The 12,396-nt window shown below is 42.4% G+C and overlaps 1 protein-coding gene and 1 non-coding gene across 2 annotated transcripts in view; both read right to left on the bottom strand.

Moving 5' to 3' along the window:
* The window catches only part of LOC111854943 (rho GTPase-activating protein 6-like), a 28,291-nt gene extending 19,522 nt beyond the window's left edge, over nt 1-8,769 (bottom strand). Inside the window, exon 1 of the mRNA XM_023833450.2 lies at nt 8,661-8,769. The gene's annotated coding sequence lies outside the window, so the exon portion shown is untranslated. The remainder of the gene's footprint in view (nt 1-8,660) is intronic.
* trnaw-cca (transfer RNA tryptophan (anticodon CCA)) lies at nt 4,713-4,784 on the bottom strand. The gene has a single exon. It is a non-coding gene; the product is annotated as a tRNA-Trp (tRNA).
* Nucleotides 8,770-12,396: the final 3,627 nt, after the last annotated feature.

The following is a 12,396-nucleotide window of genomic DNA, read 5'->3' as shown; positions in this document are numbered from 1 at the left end:
TTCTTGCCTATCCGGTCTCTACGGAACAACGTATAACCATCCATATTATATTCATCACCATCATTGTCACTCATCCATGTTTCAGTTATTCCTATAATGTCGTAATTGTCTGAAGAAATTAAAGCCTCTAAGTCATTAATTTTGTTTCTAATACTCCTAGCATTCAAATACAGACCACTAATGGTAGGCCTTTTACAGTGTCTACTTTTAATATTTATTTGGGCTTTCCGTCTCTCCCCACATAAATTCTTAACTGACCTCCCTGCCCCCCCAGTCCCTAGTTTAAACATTCCTCAACTATTCTGCACATACGCCTCCCCAATACACTGGTTCCCCTATGGTTCAGATGCAACCCGTCCGGCTTGAACAGGTCCCACCTGTTCCAGAAGGTCTTGCCCCATAAACCTGAACCCCTCTTTCCTACACCACCATTTTAGCCACGCATTTAATCCCCTTATCTCAACTAACTTAGCCTGACTTGCACGTGGCACGGGAAGTATTCCAGAGAATACCACCGTGGATGTTCTGCTTCTAAGCTTATTCACGACTTCTATAAATTTATCTTGCAGAACAGCCCTTCTGCCCTTTCCTATGTCATTGGTGCCAACATGCACCACGACCACTGGATCCACCCCGGCTGGGGCCAAAAGCCTGTCCACTCGATCTGGAAGGTCCCCTACCTGGGCACCAGGCAGGCAAGACACCGTACGTGACCCTCTATCACGGGTGCACACATAACTATCTACACCTCTTATAATTGAATCCCCTACTACCACAACCTCCCTTCTACTGGGGTTAGGCGGCTCCTTGGTGCCCAAGGGCCCACCTGCCTCCCCAGTCTCTTCCGGCTCTAAAGCTGGAAGCACCTGAAAGCGGTTAGAAACCGTTACTTCAGGTGATGCCGCCTCTGTGAATTGTGTACGCCCTTTTCTACGTCTACGACCTACGTTCACCCAGCTCTCTCGACCTACCTGTTCATCATTCTCCCCCCTCCCCGCTTGTGACATACACACAGTCTCCCTAGAAGGCGTATTAACTCTCTCGTTTAACTCATTGTTATGTTGGATGAGAGCCAGTCGCTCCTCTAGGTCACGAACCTGGACCATGAGTGAGTCAACTAACCCACATCGCTCGCAGACGAAGTCCGACTGGACGCAAGCATCCAGAAGGGCAAACATCTTGCAAACACAACACTGAGCTGGCCCCATAATTACCTAACTCACTATGTCCCCGTCCTTTACTCCCAGCCCAGTATATTAATCGAGAATATTTAAACTTTTAGTTGATCTAATTAACGTAGAGTTAAAACAAAGTGCTGAGTACACTAAAACACTAAATTAACACTTGCGTTAAATCGGTACTTTATTATAAATTATCCGGCAGCGTCAGCGATAACCTTTAAATTAAACTTTTAAAATAACCAAATTTACAATTACTTAGGCTACCCGAGATTAACTTCCTGCTGAACCACGTTTAGCTAAACTAAAGCGAAGTTGCTCTAGGGAGGCCAAAAAACCACAAAAAACCCTCTCAAAGCAGGCTACTGCCGGAGCGGGAAAAAAAGTGGAAAATGTCCTCCAGGCCCCGACCGGCGACCGAGCAAAGCTCCGGAGCAACTGTCCTTTCCGAGTTAATGTTACCGATGTTCGATAATATTACCCGCGGGTGTTTGATGCGAAGGACGCAGACAGAAACGCCGCTCGCGCCCGCAGCTGTCGGTAACACTCACGCTGTCAATTAACAAGGACAGACAAGTACACACGTAAAAATAAAAGTTAAAAATGAAACAACAACCACCCACGTAACCGTGCTGGCACACAAACACTCAAATATACTTTACAGATAATTCAAATCAAATCAACCGCTTCAACAGGCGCACAACACAACACAAGTGCACACAGCGACTACAGCAATCCCAGCAGCCTCAACCAGAAATGAATGCTAACCAAAACATGTAAAAGCACAGCAATGGGTGCTACTGGGATGACAGACACATGGGGAAAAGCCCTTATTCTGGCACTAAACATATTAAAACAGGGGTGTCTTGCAAAATTTGAAAACAGTACGCATATTGCAGTCTGCAAAACAGCTGCAGATTCTGAAATATATTTAGATTTTTAAAAACAAGCATCTCCTGCCTTTCAAATACTGCCCTCAAAGAATACTGCCCCCAATAGGCTGTGCTCATTGAGGGTACCCTATACTGGCTCTCTCCGTTGGCCCTCTATAGGTTCTCACATCAAATTCAAGACCTTGGTGTTTGCTATCAGAGCTGTTAATGGTATAGCACATGCAACTCAAGCTCGAGTGGATAATCAGGATCTCTGCTCCATCTCAACGATCATCAAGTCTGGTGATTCCTCCACTGCGTGAAAACGAGTCATTAGCTGTTTTGGAATTGTGGTTCCTCAATGGTGGAATGAGCTACCCGACTCAAAACCCTCAAGAAGCATCTTAAGACCAGCATCATTTGGGAGCATCTGAACTAGCCTCATCCTACAGTACCACTGATCCTGCCCAGGTTCTGTATCCATGGACTACTCTACTGAAATAGTTTCACTACACACTTCTATGCTTTGTTGTAGTTTGATCTTAGAGTTAGTTCCTGCTACACTCTCATACCATTATGATACAAAAAAAACTGGTATTAGGTTTTATGGTGTTTCGTATAGCTCTTAGTTCCCATAACTGTCCTTTAGTGTTTACTGAACACTTACTGGAGCACAAAAAGCACAAGCTGTCTCTTTGATAGATGCACGCTTCTGATATGTCTGCCTTTCGTTCACTAACTTTAAATGAAATTGTTAGCTAAATAAATGTAAATGTTCTCAATGAATGCTGCTCCCAAGGAACACCACTTGCGATAAATGCTGCTCCGATCGCAGTCCTCCAGATACACTACTGGGTAAAAATTTTATGAACTGTAGAATGAACAAAACTGCTATAACCGATTATTTTGAACAAACTGTCATTACTCAAATGTGCATACGAATGGTCATGAGTGTGCGTAGATTCTGTTCTTAGCTAAGAACAAAGTCAGATAAGAAAACATTGGTGAATGTCAGAATCTTTGTAAAAAAAAGTGCGTACGTGGGGTTTAAGAACAAATTTGTTTGTAAGAACAGTTGGTGAATGAGGCCCAATATTTTTTGACAGTAAGGCTCTGTTAATTATTAGAAGGGGCGATTCTAGGATTTTACCCCATGATGAAATATGGGACACTTCCTCCTACCTAGGTCTCCCATGATTTAATTTTCCAACGGGGGGTGCAAAATATGTACGATTTGTATGGGACAAATCCATAAATAGCCCTAAACACAGTCTAGAACTGCCTATGATTATTAGACATCATATTACTAGAAAAAAATTAAACAGTGCAGATGCAGTCTTGCCCAGTTTATTGAACATCAATGAACACTACTAATTCTGCAGGAAATAAATAAAATTAATAAATATATTAAAATTAAGTGAGAAAGCTGGGAAGGTGTAATGTGGCCACTCACACTTGGCACAGAAGAAAGGCTCCAAGCTAACAATTTTCAATTATAGAAACGTGGAGTTTTACTGAGAGCTGGCCTTCAATATCTGGGTTAGTTTGGAAGGTAGCAGACTGACACCTGAGGTGAATGTCACATGAAAGACTCCACAACAGTCATCTCCGGGGAGGATAGCTGTGCGGTCATTTAGTTTTATAATCAGCCACACACAAAACATAGTGCTTATTTTTCTTTTGCTGTTTAGTGATGCAAATCAATACCATTCAAGTATGGGAATTCTCCTCCGGGGATCAGTAAAGCATGTATGTATGTATGTATGTATGTATGTATGTCATGGGCGTCGCTGCCATTCAATCTGAAGGGGACGTGTCCCCCTCCCTCACATTTCATAATTATTCCTTTGGACCCCCCCCCCCACATTTAACATAAAATATTAGTTTTATGCCAGTGTGTTCCCCCCCACATTCAAAATGCTTCTGACACCCCTGATGTGTGTATGTATGCAAGTATGTGTGTATGTATGCAAGAATGTGTGAATGTATGTGTATATGTGTATGTGTGTGTATATGTACAGTATGTATGCATGTATGTGTGAATGTATGTGCGTGTGTGTGCGCGTGTGTGTGTGTATGTACGTCCACAGTAGTAGTTACAGACAAGACAAGGAAGAGCATATTTAACTATAATAAGCAAACACTATAAATTACTACAACGAAAATATAAAAAACCAGGAGAATTTCTTTCATCTTTCAGGACTCAGACAAAGCCTGGGCATAAACAGATCCAAAAGATTCTGCCCTGTAGGATGAAAGCAAAACCAAGGAATTTGATAAAAACCAGGTCATACTAAAGATTACCAGAAAAAGAGCCATAATTTTGGTCGAACTGAATTTTATCTGAATAATACAGAGCATGAATGAAATTACATGATGTGAAAACAACACATTTATCTAGCAGATGCTTTAATCCAAAGTAATATATGTTTCCTGATAAAGCAGGGCAAGGTTGATGTTGAAATTATCAGTGATTAGAACTGGCAACCTTCTGACCACAGGCACATCGTCCAAACCAACTGAGGTATGCAGTGCTCCCTTCAAGTTTCAGTGTTCTCTTCATTCATTTCATTGTGCGCACTGAACCGAAAATGATATCACGGAATGGTGAATGCGTACTGTTTCCTTGTAAATACAGGCGCAACCAAAGCTCTGCAAAGCTTGACCTCGACGTGATTCGAACACGCAACCTTCTGATCTGGAGTCAGACGCGCTACCGTTGCGCCACGAGGTCAAAGACACACAGCGGTTTTAATAGTTACAATATTGATAATATTTTATAATACAACTGTAAAATACGAACATGGCTCGTTTACATAAACTACTTCGGTTAGCGATCATTAGCAAATACGACAACAAGAAAAAATCTATTTTCCGACCAATACCAAATTTCATACGGATGACAACACGTGAGACCAAGAGATATCTTTTTAGTACATAAAATGTCAGCTTCATTAATGGTAGAAGTAGCCTAACTGAGAGTGGAAGGCTGAAATAAAATTGCAAGCACAGTTGTGGTCACGCTTGATTCTCCTTTAACGACCCTTTCGCATAATAACCTGGTCCTAATATGGCGCTAAACTACGAGCGTTTCTATTAGACATGACTTTAGAAAATCAGTTTGTTTGATACATCAGTAAGTATCTGCCATTTAACTGTCCACAGAGCAGATGAAATCGTTTTTATAAAGCTGTGTTTGCAGGTTTGTTTCCAGCATTATAAAAATAATTAATTGAGCAAAAAATATGTCTTTGCTGAACATTGAACATTTTTACAGCTACAATAAACTGGAGCTCATACACGCATATCGTTTATTGTTTTATAATATGGTGCGAGTTTAAGAATAAAACAACCCTTGTGTAATTCTGTGTTTATGTATACTGCAAGGAATAGATTCATGCTAAAAAAATCTAGAGTGAAATGAGATCAGGGGTCTTCCTGGCAGGTTCTGGTGGATTGTTTGCCTCTGTTGCCTTGTTGATGTAGATCTGGGATTGGTCAGATGTATATAAATGGAGATGCAGATCTGGGACTGGTCAGATGTGTATAATTAGAGATACAGGATTGGTCATATGTGTATAACTGGAGATGCAGGTCTGGGATTGGTCAGATGAGTATAATTGAAGATACAGATCTGGGATTGGTCAGATGTGTATAATTGAAGATGCAGGTCTGGGATTGGTCAGATGTGTTTAACTGGAGATGCTGGTCTGGGATTGGTCAGATAAGTATAAATGGTCTCACAGGTCTTTCAACATGGGAAACTGGGAAATCCATGATTTTACAAGGTGGGTCAGGGTGCACTTGCACTGTTTTTATTATTTTTATTTGCTCTGTCTAGCTGTAATGCCACCCACTCTGAGTGTAAAATCTCAGCCAGATGGAACGAGTGAGTAATATTTTTCCTTTTGGGATTCATCGCTGAGTGCTGCCTCCTCTCCCCTCTCATCACCATGTTTACTCTCTCTAACGCCAGCATCACTGTCACCACAAGTCGCCTTTACGAATCACTGTTTTATAACATGGCAGAAAACAGAAGACAGAAATCAGCTGAACCAATTAAAACATGATGATGAATATGTCAGCTTTCACTCTGAATATTAAAGCCGTCTTCTGTGAAGTATGTGGTGGTGATAAATTAATGTGATGTAAGAAGCTGAATGTGAAATTAAAAATCTTTCAGAAATTCTGTCTCCCTGTTTAACAGATGAAATAAGGGCTTCCTGTCCTAATCTGACAAATTTTACTAACAGCATAAGATAAAGTTGCTGGATGAGCACAGGATGATCGCGAATGACCACTGTGAATGGAGCCTGTTCCTATATCCGTACTCAGTACTCATACCCCTCTACTTATTTCAAAATAGATTTAATTGATTCTTTCTTGACTTTGATCAATATGAAAAACCCATAATGATAAAGTGAAAACACATTTTTAGTATTTTTACAGGCGTATTGAAAAACTGAACTCAGTAATTTACATAAGTACCGGTAATTCAGATCCAGTACTCAGTAGTTTGAGGGTCATCAGTACTGACGATTACAGCTGTGTGTTTTCTTTTCTTGGGTAAGCTGCTACCTGCTTTGCACATCCGGACCTGAGCGTTTTCCCTCATTCCATATCTTCTCATGGTCTGTCAGATTGGAAAGGGAGTTTCTCTGAACTGCAGCCTTCATAGAGTCCAAACCCGGACTTTGTCTGGGCCAATCAAGGACATTCAGAGATTTGTTCCACCCCAGCATTGTCTTGGTTGTGTGCCTCAGATTGCTGTCATGCTGAATATTTGTTTTTTTTCAAGAACTTCTCTGTACGAGTATTTGGCTCAGTTAATTTCTTCTTCAACCCAGACCAGTTTCTCTGTCCCCATAGCTTGGTTCTGCCACCACCTTGTACTTCACAGAAGACGGCATTAGCTGGGTGATGAGGGGCAACTGCTTCTCACCAGGGCAGGAGAATCTTTCCCTCATGCTCTCAGAGTCCTTCAGAGTCCACATAGCCAACACCAGACCGGCTGCCAAATGCCTGTAACTCAGGAGAAGCTTCTGTCCGGCCACTCATAGACACCTGTTCAATGAAGTGTTGCAAAGGTGGATGTCCATCTGGGAGGTTCTCCCATCTTCACACAGGAACTCTGAATCTGTTAGAGTGGGTGTAAGGTTCTTGTTCACCTCTCTGACCAGGGCCCTCCGTGCCCAATTACCTAATCTGGCCAAATCTCTAAGCAGAGTCATGGTGGTTCCAGACCTCTTCTGTTTGTCAGTCATGGAGGCCACTGTTCTCCTGGGAAGCTTCAGTGCTTCAGAATTAATTTAACACCCTTTTTCACATACGCTGACACAATCACGGAGGTCTACAGAGTTCCTCAGGCTTCATGGTACTTGCTTCTTGTTCAATCACATGAATTTGGTGTGGACCACAGTCAGGTTTTATGGAGATGTCTTTAAGAATATTTTTTATGATGAGTTCAATTTGGAATTTCATAGTAAATGGTCTGTATGGGGGCGACATGGTGGTGCAGTGCTTAGCACCATTGCCTCACACCTCTGGGACCCGGGTTTGAGTCTCCGCCTGGGTTACATGTGTGTGGAGTTTGCATGTTCTCCCCATGTCATTGTTGGGTTTCCTCCAGGTACTCCGGTTTCCCCCCACAGTCCAAAGACATGCTGAGGCTCCTTGGAGTTACTAAATTGCCCATAGGTGTGCATGTGTGAGTGAATGGTGTGTGAGTGTGCCCTGCGATAGGCTGGCCCCCTGTCCAGGGTTGTTCCCTGCCTCGTGTCTGTTGCTTCCGGGATAGGCTCCAGACCCCCACGACCCAATAGGATAAAGCAGTTTGGAAAATGAATGGTCTGTACACTTTATATAACCTGGATATTTTGTAATTGCAATAAATCATTAATTGATTCAACTGTAAAATAAGCTCGCAAAACAAATTTGGGAAATATGGAGGGGGGAAGGTATTTACTTTCTATAAAGACACTGCAAAAAATACGGTCGCAGTTGCAAGGATACAGTCCTCAATAAGCCACGGCAATCAACGTTTCTTACATCAGTCAACCTCCATAATAATATTCAATATCTTATTCAACACTATAGTAATAGTATAGTAGTGGAAAGCTAACGATATATGTTTTATGTATATAGGAAAGACGATACACCTGAGGTGAACTCACAAAATCTACCAAGGTGTGACTTATGAGTAATATAACTTTCAAGTTATTGCGCGGAAGATTGTGTAACATATTTGCAGGAGAATATGTTCTCTCCAAAGCTGTCTGTCAACCGCCTTTTTCAGATACAAAGCTGGCTGAGACATATTAGTTTTAAAGAGTTTTAACCCTGCAACCTGAACTGGATCCTCACTCTCCAAACCCTTCAAGACAGACGCAGTTAGATTTACAGCACTGACGCACTGTAATTAAGATTATTATCTTGCACTTTAATCTACACATAAACTGGTCGTTTCTATGCCGTGCATTCGGGGGCCTGTGCGGGTGAGGCAATTCATAGGACAGGTGACAGTTTTCGACCGACATTTAAACCACTTTGCAAATCAACACCTATAGTAGACCCGTAGATAAAAAAAAAAGAAATAAAGAAAGCACTGTACCTTAGAAGAAATACTTTTTGAGACAGAGCGGAGGAGCTGCTTCCCAGCGGTGGAGAGAGAAAGAGAGCGAGACAGCCCGGCTGACAGCAGCAACGATCCCACCCCCGGCAACCTCTCCCCATCAGCGATAACCGAGAGCAAACACGGGCAGGAAGGCGATGTCCTCCCCCCGTGACAGTCGTAAACTCCCTTAATCATATCAGCTCCCTGCTTACTCTGCTGGCGACAGGAACATTGGCGCCCTGGGCAGCGCCACATCTACCGCTAGGAAATGACCTGTGATAGTTCAGTCAAATTAAACTGGTATTAAATGACTTGTATTTATTTGCCCCGCATTAGTACACTGTAAAACTTCTTTAGACACCCCTGAATTTCATGCATTTTTATATCTAAGCAATGCAATGGATATTTAAAGGTATAGCAAACTTGTAAAAGCCATCCCAACAGCACAACATGCTAAATCCCTGCCTATGCCGTATTTAAAGATCTATCCGGGAAATCCCAAAATATATTCTCATAAATAGATGAAAATAATCTGTCAACGCTGTTATGTTCACATTAGATATAGGAACTACTTTTCTGGTATGCACCATAATAATTAACCGATAGACTGGCTAGCGTAGGAATACACAGAGTTAGAGAGCAGTATATAGTCCTGCACTGAGAAGTGTCATGTAAGGCAGTATAACTCCAAATAAAAGCATTGTTAACCTTACTTTGGTGTCTGCTGGACGTATGTTGTGAAAGCGAGAAACACAACAGAATTGGCGACGAGGCTTTTTGAACGTACTCGCGTGTATAGGAGCTCACGTGGGAGTTCCCGGTGGTTCAAGGCAAGCTCCTGTTTTTTTTTCTGGATGCTAACGGGCTACCTCCCTCTGCAGCCGACCGGCGGCGAATGTGATACGGTGAGTTACTAAAACGGGAGGAAGAGATTGAAATAACAATAATAAAAACAAATAAAAAAAAAACGAATTATGGCCGGCGCGATTGGAAATGTGGATGTTTTTGACAGTAACGTGGAGGAATGGGACACGTATATTGAAAGATTGGAACAATATTGCTTAGCTAACAACATTGAAAATGAGAGAAAAGTGCCCGTCTTGCTGAGTGTTATGGGCGCAAAGACATACAACTTGCTGAGGAGTTTAACCGCGCCACAAAAGCCTGCTCAGAAATCGTTCAAAGATATAACCAAACTGTTGCAGGACCACTTTAATCCGAAGCCACTTGTTATTGCAGAGAGATTCAGGTTTCATAACCGAAATCAGCAAAAGAACGAATCACTTCCCAACTACATGGCAGAGCTCAGGAAGCTCGCTGAGCATTGTCAGTTTGGCACGGGCTTGTCTGACGTACTCAGAGACAGGCTTGTGTGCGGTATGCATAGCGAAAGTATACAAAGACGACTCCTAACCGAAAAAGACTTGACATTAGCCAAAGCATTAGAAATTGCAGTGGCAATGGAAACTGCCTCAAGGGATGCATCGGAATTACAAAAGAAAATGACAAATGAAACTCATAATGTTAACAAATTCTCAACCAAGTCAGCAAAAGCAGCTGTATGCTTCCGATGTGGGAAAAGTTCTCATGACCAAGCAGACTGCTGGTTTCGTGACAAGAACTGTAGACATTGTAATAAAAAGGGCCACATACAGAGAATGTGTAAAATGAAGCAAAATGAGGAAAAACAAAGATTCCAGAAAAGAGATAAAAGGGTGAATGAAATGAATGACACAGATACAAGTGGATCAATCTCAGATGATACTGACACAGGGTTGGGGCATATAGCACTCCATTCAGTGTCAGGCAGTGATAAGAGGATGATATGGGTGACCCCAGAGATTGAAGGAAAGAAATTAAAAATGGAACTGGACACTGGATCAGCACTTTCTCTTATATCGCTGAAAGATTACAAAGCGAAGTTCGCAAATATTAAGCTGAAACGTACGCCACTGTTGCTGAAAACATATACGGGAGAAAAGGTGGCCCCAGTGGAAAAAATTGAAGTTAAAGTGAAATATGAACACAAAATGAAAACTTTGGATTTGTATGTGCTGCAACGCGGAAGTGTACCATTATTTGGACGTGACTGGCTGCAAATGATTAAGCTCAATTGGCAGTCTATTAAGACAATGCAGCTCAGTGAGAATGAAAGCAGTAAAGCTACGCAGGAAAAGCTTAAAATGTTACTTCAACGGGCAGCATCAGTCTTTCAAGAGGGCATAGGAACTTTGAAACACATGAAAGCACACCTCACAGTGGATGAGCGTGCCTCAGCCAAGTTTTTGAAAGCTCGTCCTGTCCCCTATGCATTGCGTCCAAGAGTGGAGACAGAATTAAAACAGCTAGAGGACCAGGGTATTTTGTCCAAAGTTGAATGGTCAGACTGGGCGACACCAATCGTACCAGTTGTGAAGAAAGATGGTGCGATACGGCTATGCGGTGACTTCAAGGTAACAATCAACCCAGCTCTCCATGCAGATCAATACCCGTTGCCACGTATAGAAGACATTTTTGCTTCATTAGCTGGAGGGCAACATTTTTCAAAGATTGATTTAGCCCAAGCCTATTTGCAAATGGAAATGGATGCTGAATCAAAGAAGTACCTAACAATTAATACCCACAAAGGCCTCTTTCAGTACAATCGGCTCGTGTTTGGTATTGCATCCGCGCCTGCGGTGTGGCAGCGTGCTATCGATCAAGTGCTACAGGGCATTCCAGGCACGCAGTGCTACTTAGACGACATTATTGTGACAGGTCATGACGACAGCTCCCATTTGGCTAATCTAGGGGCTGTCCTAATGAGGCTAGCTGAGTGTGGACTTAGAGCCAATAAGGACAAATGTGAGTTCTTTAAGGACTCCATTGAGTACTGTGGGCACAGAATAGACAGAGAGGGTCTCCACAAATCACGAAACAAAATTGATGCCGTCCTGAAGGCTCCAAAACCCACCAATGTTTCCCAGCTTCGCTCATTTTTGGGACTGGTCAATTACTATCACAAATTCCTGCCAAATCTTGCAACTGTGCTTCATCCATTGAACAGCCTCCTACAAGTAAAAGTGACCTGGAAATGGACAAAAAGTTGTGACCTGGCATTCCAGACTGCGAAAGAACTTATCACGTCTGAAAAAGTCTTGACTCACTATAACCCAGATTTACCTCTTCGCTTGGCTTGTGATGCCTCGCCATATGGCATTGGTGCTGTCCTTTCACACAAAATGCCGGACGGCTCTGAACGCCCAATTGCCTTTGCATCCAGATCTTTATGTGCTGCTGAAAAAAAACTATGCACAAATTGACAGAGAAGGGCTTAGCCTTGTTTGGGGTGTCAAGAAATTCAACCAATACCTATATGGCAAATGCTTCACATTAATTACAGATCACCAACCCCTAGTGGCCATTTTTAACCCTGGGAAATCTATTCCGGCTATGACTGCAGCACGCTTACAAAGATGGGCATTGTTTTTGGGTGGACACAGATACGTGATTGAGTACAAAGGCACAACACAGCATGGTAATGCTGATGGACTCTCTCGCTTACCATGTGAACCTGAAGTCAATACCACTGCAGACCCAGCTGAGATGTTCCATATAACCCTTATGGAGAACCTACCTGTCACATGCGCGCAGGTCAAACAGGAAACATCCAGAGATCCAACTATGACAAAGGTCTTTGAATTAACTGTGAAGGGGTGGCCTGCCAAAAACACAGTGGCCTTGCCTGAATACT

Source organism: Paramormyrops kingsleyae, chromosome 24 (assembly GCF_048594095.1).
Source record: "Paramormyrops kingsleyae isolate MSU_618 chromosome 24, PKINGS_0.4, whole genome shotgun sequence".
In the NCBI taxonomy this organism is placed as follows: Eukaryota; Metazoa; Chordata; class Actinopteri; order Osteoglossiformes; family Mormyridae; genus Paramormyrops; species Paramormyrops kingsleyae.
This window is presented reverse-complemented; position numbering and strand designations above follow the sequence as displayed.